Here is an 11,324-nt window from a genome sequence, read left to right as displayed (position 1 = left end):
TATGGCAGAGGCCACCAACGATGGGGTGCGAGAGAGAAAATGCCCGTAGAGAGGGAAGAGGAGGTGTGTGCGCGTGAGAGGAGTCGACATCGAGAGGACGTGTTTGTTCGAGAGACACCGAGGAAGACTACTATGTATCGATGGTGCATGTAGGCGGGAATTAAACAAAGGGATGGTCTTATTGGTTTTGGGGATATAGGGGAAGAGTGAGAGGCGGGGGGGGGGTACCTAGAAGGAGATTGTTAAGTGTGAGTGTGTGTTTTACCCATCCAGGCGGAAGTTATGTGCACAAAAGAGGAGAACGATTCGATGTGGCGTTAGGATTGAGGGTAATTAACTAGGGATGGAGACATAGAGACCTTGAGCGTGCATGTGTGAGAGGTATACATGTATACGTGGGATGTGTGTGTGTGCGCACGCGCATGATCGAGATAAAAGAAAGAAGACATAATTCATAAGATCAACGACATGGGAGAGACGGATCGGTATGACAATATGCATGCATGTGAGAATGCAGGGAAGAAGGCCCGACAATTGAGCATGTGTTTTTGTCTTTAAGAGATAGTGGCGTGGGCTGGAGCATGCATCTATGGCGAGCAGAGGGAGTGAGGCGCAACGATTGTGCAAAAGAGACCAACCTATAAATGCATATGTATGGAGAGACATATATAGTGTGGGTGATAGGAAGCAAGACTCCGTGCGAGAAAGAAATGTTGACGGAGAAACTACAGATAGATACAGAGATGGAGATGCTAGCTAGAGGGACATCCGCTAGTTTGGGTGTTGGAGATGACCGTGGGTGGTTCAAAGGGTGAAGTTATATATGTGTATGAGAGGGCACTTGACTGCATGTAGAGAGAAACATATGTAGTGTGGGTGATAGGAATCAAGAGTGAGGGCGAGAAAGAAGGTTGATGGAGAAACAGATAAATAGAAAGATAAAGATGCTAGCTAGTGTGCGTTAGAGATAGGAGTCAAGTGGATCAGAAGGCTGGGTTATGTGTGTGGGTGTGAGAGAGATAGAGAGAGGGTGCATGTGAGTCACATACAAACAGATATCAGAGAGAAATGAGATCCAGAGAGACGGAGTTTTGTGTTTGCGAGAGAGAAAAATATTTCACAACGAGAGTGATAGCTAGAGAGACATACGAGGGAACGCAAGATATCTCTAGGGAGAGAGGGTGTGTGTGAGCGACATACAAGAGAACAATGGAGAAATATGAGACCCTGGGAGACAGAGTTTGTGTTTGTGTGTGAGAAATAGACATTGAAGAGGAAGAGTCGTAGGTTCTCATATCTAAGGAGCGAAAGACATCTCTATATGAGGGGTGTGCGAGTGGCACACATGGGAATAGTAGAGAGAAATGAGACCCCAGGAGACAAAGTTTTGTGTTTGTGTGAGAGAAAGAGATTCCACATGGAGAATCATAGTTAGAGACACATAGCAGGGAGCGAGATATACTTAGAGAGAGATAGAGTGATGAAGGTCGAGGGAGAGAGTACCGTCAGTGTGTTACGAAGATAAAAGATTATTGTCGACATACAGGTAGCACGAGAGATACCTGAGAGACGATGAACGCGTATAGGTCCATAGAGATAGTCCTATATAAGCATGAGTGATAGCTATATGAGACGAATATCTGGATTAAAGGGGATTCAAATATTTAAACTGGAGATCACGACATCGATGATATCATAACGCAAATTGGTGTATCAGACATGCTTATTCATTTGAATTTGGGCACACGTGTAATGTTATATAGTTTATCAATATTGGTGATCCATAGATTCTTCAGTTACAAACAATGCATGGTTTATATGCAATTATTGTTTAAACGGGATTACACTATCTGTTGCGTGTGTGAAACACATTATACATGTTTGAGAAGTAAAACAACCCGCATGAAACACACATTAATTGGAGACAGTTAGCGAGGAATGCATACATTGGATTTCAACATAAAGTGGTTTCAAATATTTGAAAATCCAAATTGATGGATACAACCTTATGAATCTGAGATCATGCCATTTGTAAACCATATTTATGTATAAATGGTGTTGTGCTTTTGAAAGTATATATAAAAAAATGATGTATATAGAATGTAATTCCCATTGAAAATGGATCCCGCCCGAAAAAAATTAGAATACAAACGGGATTCGAATTGAGTTGGCACGGTAAACGTGCACTTTGCAAAATTTGAACGAAGCGGGGAAAGTCGCAGTAACCGCCCGAAACCAAAATCTGCGAGATGGAAATCACTACTGCCTATCCGTGCCACGCGAAGCCTATCTGCTGGATTTCTATAGGTTTCGATAGGGGTAGGTTTGTAATTTCACCCAAACGTGACGTAACCGCCTCTCACCAAAACACAGTGTGGGCGCCAAATTGGTGTCCTCGGCCGAAACTGACTCCCTCCCCGATTCATATTCATACACGGTGGGCGCCAAAAACAAACTCTCGTCGGCAAATATTCGGTGTATGCGAGATTACCGTCCTATCCCCAACCGACTAATGTTGCTGTGATGTAGTAGAAATTTGAAACGGGGGCTAAGTTTGTAAATTTCCTCGCATTTGAGACAAGCGCGCCCTGAATACATGGTTCCCCCCTTCCTCTCTACCTCCCTTTTCCCCATTCGTACTCCGTGGGCGCCAAAACACCCTCTCCACCCCACCCTCCTCCGTCCGCCGCCGTCCGCCACCCCATCCACCGCCGTCCTCCTCCACCATGCCGGAGCTGATACCCCGACGTTGCCGTCCATTACAAGAGATCGACCTCTCTCATCCACGGCTTCGGATCGGGATCCTTGCATCCCGTCCTCTCGCTTCATCCCCGCCGTCGTCCACCTTGCCGGCGCCGCTCCTACGACCGTCTCGTCCACCACGCCCCGCCGCCACCGTCTACCCTCCTAGATCTGCTTCCACGCCGCCGACAGCCATCGCTACCGCAACACCGTCAAATTCTCAGCAGATGCGTACACAGCGCCGCACGAGAGGCGGTACTCTTTCGTATCTTCTCAACTTATGTATCGCAGCAAGAAAATAGATCGCCACTGCTTTACTCTGATTTCTTGTCTTGGTTGCGAAGTTGCCTTTGTCCGGTTTGCACCTTCAGATCTGCCATGGCACGCTCAACACTATACTCCCAATGCTTATGGTTTTCCCCTTTTATATTCCACACTAGTTAAATCACAGTAGACTAAATTTCAAAATTGGGTCAGTTGATTTTTCAGAGCTCGCCGGAGTTTGCCGGTGCGAACGAAGGGGCTCGGGTGGTTGTGGGGCCTCGCGGAACGAAGAAAACTCGACGCGGGTGGGGTTGGGGCGGGGGTGGGGGTGGGGGTGGCGGAGGAACACAGGCGGCGGGGTCCGGTGGTCCGGCCGGCAGCCCGTGCGGTGTTCTGTATGGGAAGAATCAGAGACGAGGAAGAAGATGGGTTAGAAGACGTAGGATCTTCATCCAACCGCTTGAAATGGTCAAGAGACAGCTGGGAGTTGCATTCTTAATGCGCTCTGGTTCATCATGTGTGGGCACTGCGCAACCAACATTTTATTATCCAAAATCTGCTTGCTCTTCTTTACCATGTTCCTCTTATGTTCTTCTTTAATATGTACTCTCTCCGTTCCTAAATACAAGTCTTTGTATAGATTCCACCATGGACTACATATGGAGCAAAATGAGTGAATCTACACTCTAAAATGTATCTGGATACATCTGTATGTGATCCATAGTGGAAATCTCTACCAAGACATAGATTTTGGAACGGAGGGAGTATGATAGTGGTACAGTATGTTCCTTGTACTGAAGATGAGCAGGAACTTTTGTAGTGTAGAGGTCTATACGGTCGGTTATGATGGACACTTTGAGCCTCTTTGATTCGTAGGATCTTGTAAACATAGGAATAGGAGTTGTAGTGACCTGCCCACTTGAATCCTATAAGAATAGTAAGGAAATGCGGGGAGCTGTGTCGCCTTTGAGAGTAACACTGATATTAACAGTACCGCACCTTCACTTGAAGAGAGCTGGTATCCGAAGCCTTTCTAGCCGTACCGGAAATACTAGCACATATATTCCAGCAAGTTCCACTTTGCTGATTTTACTCTGATGCTTACGGTTTTCCCTGTTATATCTACACTATGATCTGTGTAGCTGCTTTGTGTCGCACTAGTAGCAGTCCACTCTTGAAGCTAAACACTTCAAAGACTTACAAAATTGGCACGAAGGCATTGAGTGCCATTCTGGATGCAATGAAACTCATACGCTCCCCACCTGTTGATTCTTGTTCAGAATATGATCCTAATGACTCTTGTTCAAAATTGCCACGTATAGAGAGACAACATGGAATTGCATTTCTTTGGGCGCTGTGATTCATCATGAGTGGGCAACCAACATTGTATGAAATGAAGCGGAACCTCAATAATATGCTTCCTCTTCTGTTCTTTAACATGTTCCTCTTTGTTTATTCTGTATTTAGTACGTACAGTATGTTCCTTGTCAGGAAGGGACGCAGGGACATCTGCAGTCAACAGCTGATAGAGCTGGCCTGTACGTGATCAATAGGCTTTCAATTACTAGCGGCAATACAACACCGTATTTTCAAGCCAGTTCCACTTTCCCGATTTATATATCGTGGTTATGGTGTACCCCTATTATGTACACTATGATCTGCCTAGTTGTTGTGTGCTCTTGTTATCATGGTTTGGCAATAAACTCTCTATATAGTATATTATGAACCTATCATCTGCCAGCTATCCTTACTTCTGGAGCCTATTTTTTGTGTACTTGTGCCAGATTATATAAATGCACGCACCATATTATAGCACACATGAGCTCTCTCATCAGAATCCAGTGATAGCACACAAGTTTTTACATGGGCGCCCCTATATTAGAATATTATCTGCATTACAAAGATAATCTCACAACTATTTATGTTTTCATGGTTCTCAGATATTATACGCAATTAGAGTGAATATCAGAATCCGCGCATCAGAAGAATATTGTGGAACACTGCAATGACTTACAAAATTAGCACCAAGGCAATGAGTGCCATTCTGGAAGCAATGAAACTCATACGCTCCCCACCTGTTGATTCTTGTTCAGAATATCATCCTAATGACTATTCTAACCTCGAGGAGTCAAAGGCAGATGGCCTGTCCTGTTCACCCATCAAGGTGCCGGTTCTAATTTGGCAAGGTTTTATTGATTGCGCGTATCTTGCATATGTTGTCTTGCATTTCTTCTACTTTGTTGCACCGCCATCTACTTAGTTTACTCATCATATAACTCGAGATGCCATGCCCATCCATTATCAATACATATTCCATCTGTCATCATACCATGTTTTTCCACTCAAATGCTATTCTTGTGCATCAGACATCAAAAAGGAAGAGGGTGATTGCCGAACCTGAAGGAGCACCAACAAAGTCCTTGAAAAACGTGGTGGTGCCAGAGAAATCAGACAGCGCCCCACTTATATTGGTTGTACAACCAATGACACTAAACGTAGGACCGAGTCCAGCAGACTGTACCCATACTTCACTGGCCACACCACTAGCCCCACCACACAGGACCTGCACTCCAGCAAAAGGTATAGCGATTTCATTTGCCATAGCACCAGCTGTACCACAGAGAAATCCCACTCCAGCAAAAAGTACAGCAAGTCCACCGGCCGAAGACCTATCCCAACTGCAGAGACGGCCAATTCCTGTAGATTGGAACCCCATTCCATTTATTCACAATTTAAAAGACAATGCTTTCAATGTTGTTAGGGACTACGTGCATATAGCCCCATCATGGGAAGATTATAGTGAAGACAAACACCATTTTCACATCTTCCTGTCCAACTTACGTGTAAGTGCTATTATTCATGGTTATTATTTTCCTGTTTTCTGCTGATCGAACACATCAATGATTTACATTACATTGTTGTAACTAGGCGAGGGTCAATCTGGATAGTCATGACGAGCAAAGCTTGCTTGTGCTTTTCAAGGAAGCATTGCAGCAGTATCGGTGTTACTTGAGGAAATCACACTTTGATGGCAAGTCTATAAACGAATTTCCGGTGAAGTCTCCTGTGCTAAATTTAGAAGACATTGAATGGAAAAACCTTGTTATGCACTGGTCTCGTTTCCAGGATGAGGTACTCTCCATGAAATCAAATGACAATTTGAAGTTCTACTTTTCCGCATGTGCCTTACGGATCTTTTTGGCAGGAAATCTGCTCGAAGAAGAATTCCAGTTTGAAAAGAACGACATGATATCGCAAATATGCTGCCCGCTGCTTTGCCCTTGTTAGTACCTGTTGTCCTGTATCACTGTACTTGCATACATACCTTGTTCATTATGTGACAGCAGTATGCATGATAGCTTGCTTATCAATTGTTCGCTCCAAATTATCTGATCTGTATGAATGGTTACATTAGTGTAGAATATATCCAATGCCAATGATTTTTTTAGCTCTGCATTGTTCTTGTAAGTACATGCTGTCCTTTATCAGTGTACTTATATTGACAGGTAGTTGTTCATGTACCATCACTCTGCAGCTTATTTTCCTTTGCCCTCCATTTTCTACACATCAGATCTATATTTACTCTTACCATAAGGTTGGTACTGAAGAAGTTTAGCTGTGCATTGCTCTTGGCTGTGCCTTTTGCCTGTATCGCAGCACATACATTTATAGCTAGTTGGTTATGTAGCATCACTCTTCATCTTATCTTAATATTCACCATTTTTTCGTATATTATCACATCTATATTTACTCTTAACAAAATGTAGAATAAAGGCAATGCTTATGAATAAGATTCTGTGGTAAACTTGTTGAATTGCCCCCCCATCAGCATGGACAAGGGCTTTATAGAGCCTGTCTTCACCAGTAATGTAAGTTTGTCCTTCTCAAGCCTTCAAACTTTGTTGTGTATATTTGGTTAGGCATGACTGCAACAGCTGTTTATTTTTGGTGTTTGCATCAAATTGCATGTTTAAAGTTTATTATGTAGTTCATAAACAAAAGTTTGTCCTTCTCAATTTAAGTTTCTAGTTGTACAACCAAGTTCCTTCTTCATACCATGTAAATTAAACTATACAGAGCAAGTGATCTTCTTTTGCACTGCATGTATGCTTCTGTTCTTCATCCGTAATCCAGTGGTGTGGTGAACCTACCCACTACAACACAATGTCCTATTCTGCAATGTCTTAACTATGAACAATGTCATATGATTCTACTATTATTTAAACCGTCTCTTTATTTGCCAATCTGAAATAGGATAAATTGACAGCACACTAACCATTGATACTTATGAGTTCTTGATCTGTAATCCAGTGGTGTCGTGAAGCTGCCAACTCCTTCACAATGTCATTTCTTGCCATGTCTTGACCTGAACAATACCATATTGTGTTAATGCAATTTTAAACTGTGTCACTTTATTTGTCAGTAAGAAATGTGATGAATTGTCAGCACTGATACTTTTATGTGCAAAACCTGTCATCTGTCTGCTTGTTTATCTTTCAGAGTGAGGAAGATATAAGTGTTGAACAAGCATAGTCTCATCATCTTGCTCAGGTGGTTGTGCTGCAGCTCGCCAGCAGGGCTAACCTTTCTTGAACTCTATTGAAGTGCTGTCGGTTTTGTATGTTATTTTGTCGGCGTGTTTATTCGCACTGGTGGCGATCTTTGATGCCCAGTGTATGTAATCTGCTGTCTGCTTGTGCTTTATTATCATAGTGGCGAACTTTGATGCCCAGTGGATGTAATATGCCGTAATTTCTTTATTGTATAGTCTAGGTTTTTTCTTATTCACGATGCTGCAGTTATTTTACTGTATATATATCCTGTCTTCGCAGTAAACCGGCCAAATCGTAAAATTACGGTACATAATCGGGCCGTCATGTAATCACGATGTATGATCCGCATCATGGGCCTCGTCAAACTGGCCCACTAGTTGATTCGGGCCTTTAATAGGCCGAGTAACCCCCGGCCCTCTTTTCGCAAGAAAACTCAATGGGCTTTTAGGAGGCTGAGAAGTAGGTTGGGCCTGAAACGTGCCGAACAGCTCACGGGCCGGCAGCAGCCCGAAATGGACCCCGACCCTTGATTGTGCGAATCAAATCACGGGCTTTTAACAGGGCAAAATTGTCTCGGTCCTTGTTTGGCCCAATCAGATATCGGCTGCGAGCAGGCCGGATGCAAACCGGGCCATAGTTAGGCCCAACTATATGACGGGCTTTTAACAGGCCAAAATTAATATAGGGCCGAAATGTTAAACGGGCCGTTAACAGGCCGAAACTAATATTAGGCCAAATTACTAAATGGGCCTTTAGCAAGTGGGCCCAAAAGCATAGCGTCCAGTTAACGGGCCCAATCTGATATGGGCCATAATTGAGGCCAAAGCCTCTTAAAGGGCCGGACCTAATCTGGGCCGTGATTTTGCCCAGAACGTGGGAGGCTTTTAACGGGCCGGATCTCATATGGGCCATTATTAGGCCCGGAACGTGGCAGGCCATTAATGGACCGGATCAAATATGGGCCGGCATTTGGCCCAAAACATGGCAGCCAGTTAATGGGCCGGCCTACTAGGGTCCTCAAAATCTTGTGGGCCTACAGCTAGGCCGGCCCATTAGTGTCGGCAAAATCTCGTGGGCCTTTATCTGGGCCGGCCCATTATGATCCGCAAGAATTTTGTGGGCCTTTACCTGGGCCGGCCCATTATGGCACACAAAAATCTTGTGGGCCTTTACCTGGGCCGGCCCATTATGGCCCGCGAAATCTTGTGGGCCTTTAGCTTGGCCAGCCCATTATGGTCTGCAAAATCTCATGGGCCTTTAGCTGGGCCGGCCCATTATGGTCCGCAAAATCTTGGGGGCCTTTAGTTGGGCCGGCCCATTTAAACTTGATGGGTCGTGCCACGTGTCGACGTATCATAGGCGCCTTCTGTCCAATGAGTGGATGACATCTCTCCCAATGATGAGCCGACACGCGTTTCCTCCAGCCAATGATGATTTTACACGTGCAAAATCCCCATTGGTCGCGGCTGTTAACGGGTTATCGGATCCAAAACCTGACTCGATAGCCTAACAGCATTCCGTTACAGTGGATGCCACGTGTCGGTCACCCTTGAAGAAAACACTTCTGTGATGCGCGATTTATCGTCATGGAAGTGGACACTTCCGTGATGATAATTTTGGTAATGTCATGGAACACTTCTACGACAGCACATGTATGACTATCTTGATTCTGTCATAAATTTGTCATGGATGTACATGCATGACAAAAAACGCGACCTACTGTGACAAACACGTATCATCACGGAAGTGTATTTTTTTGTAGTGTGTGTCTCGGTCATGTCTACATAGTTCTCGAACCTGTAGGGTCCGCACTCTTAACGTTCGATGACGATTTGTATTATGAGTTATGTGATTTGATGAACCGAAGTTTGTTCGGAGTTCCGGATGAGGTCACGGACATGACGGGGAGTCTCAAAATGGCCGAGACATAAAGATTGACATATTGGAAGGCTATATTCGGACATCGGAATGGTTCCAGAGAAGTTTGGGTATTTTCCGGAGTACCGGGAGGTTACCGGAACCCCCCGGGGAGTTGATGGGCCTTAGTGGGAGGGAGAGGCGGCAGCCAGGAGGTGGTGCCCCCCAAAACCCAGTCCGAATTGTACAAGGGGTTGGGGCGCGGCCCCCCTCTCCCTTCCTTCCCTCTGCTCCTTTAGGTGGAAACCTACTAGCATTTGGAGTCCTAGTAGGATTCCCCTTCTCCCGGCGGGCCTTAGCCTGGCCGGCTGGCCTCCCCCTCCCTCCTTTATATACGGGGGCAGGGGGGCACCCTAGGACACACAAGTTGATCTTTTAGCCTTGTGCGGTGCCCCCCCACAGTTACACACCTCAATCATATCGTCGTAGTGCTTAGGCGAAGCCCTGCGTCGGTCACTTCATCATCATCGTCACCACGCCGTCGTGCTGACGGAACTCTCCCTCGGCCTCAACTGGGTCAAGAGTTCGAGGGACGTCATCGAGCTGAACGTGTGCTGATTGCGGAGGTGTCATACGTTCGGTACTTGGATCGGTTGGATCATGAAGACGTTCGACTACATCAACCGCGTTACTAAATGCTTCCTCTTTCGGTCTATGAGGGTACGTGGACACACTCTCCCCTCTCATTGCTATGCATCTCCTAGATAGATGTTGCGTGATCGTAGGATTTTTTTTGAAATTACCGCGTTCCCAAACAGTGGTATCAGAGCCAGGTTTATGCGTAGATGTTATATGCACGAGTAGAACACAATGAGTTGTGGGCGATAATAGTCATACTGCTTACCAGCAACGTCTTAGTTTGATTCGGCGATATTGTTGGATGAAGTGGCCCAGACCGACATTACATGACCGTGTTCATGAGACTGGTTCTACCGACGTGCTTCGCACACAGGTGGCTGGCGGGTGTCAGTTTCTCCAACTTTAGTTGAATCGAGTTTGACTACGCCTGGTCCTTGTTGAAGGTTAAAACAGCACACTTGACGAAAAATCGTTGTGGTTTTGATGCATAGGTAAGAACGGTTCTTGCTAGAAGCCCATAGCAGCCACGTAAAATTTGCAACAACAAAGTAGAGGACGTCTAACTTGTTTTTGCAGGGCTTGTTGTGATGTGATATGGTCAAGACGTGATGATATATAAATTGTTGTATGAGATGATCATGTTTTGTAAAAGTTATCGGCAACTGGCAGGAGCCTTATGGTTGTCTATTTATTGTATGAAATGCAATCACCATGTAACTGATTTACTTTATCACTAAGCGGTAGCGATAGTCGTAGAAGCAATAGTTGGTGAGACGACAACGATGCTACGATGAAGATCAAGGTGTCAAGCCGGTGACGATGGTGATCATGACGGTGCTTTGGAGATGGAGATCAAAGGCACAAGATGATGATGACCATATCATATCACTTATATTGATTGCATGTGATGTTTATCTTTATGCATCTTATTTTGCTTAGTACGGTGGTAGCATTATAAGATGATATCTCACTAAATTTGAAGGTATAAGTGTTCTCCCTAAGTATGCAATGTTGCTACAGTTCGTCGTGCCGAGACACCACGTGATGATTGGGTGTGATAAGCTCTACGTTCACATACAACGGGTGCAAGCTAGTTTTGCAAACGCAGAATACTCGGGTTAAACTTGGGGAGCCTAACATATGCAGATATGATCTCGGAACACTGAGACCGAAAGGTCAAGCGTGAATCATATAGCAGATATGATCAACATAGTGATGTTCACCATTGAAAACTACTCCATCTCACGTGATGATCGGACATGGTTTAGT

Source organism: Triticum aestivum, chromosome 7D (assembly GCF_018294505.1).
Source record: "Triticum aestivum cultivar Chinese Spring chromosome 7D, IWGSC CS RefSeq v2.1, whole genome shotgun sequence".
Classification (NCBI taxonomy): Eukaryota; Viridiplantae; Streptophyta; class Magnoliopsida; order Poales; family Poaceae; genus Triticum; species Triticum aestivum.
This window is presented reverse-complemented; position numbering follows the sequence as displayed.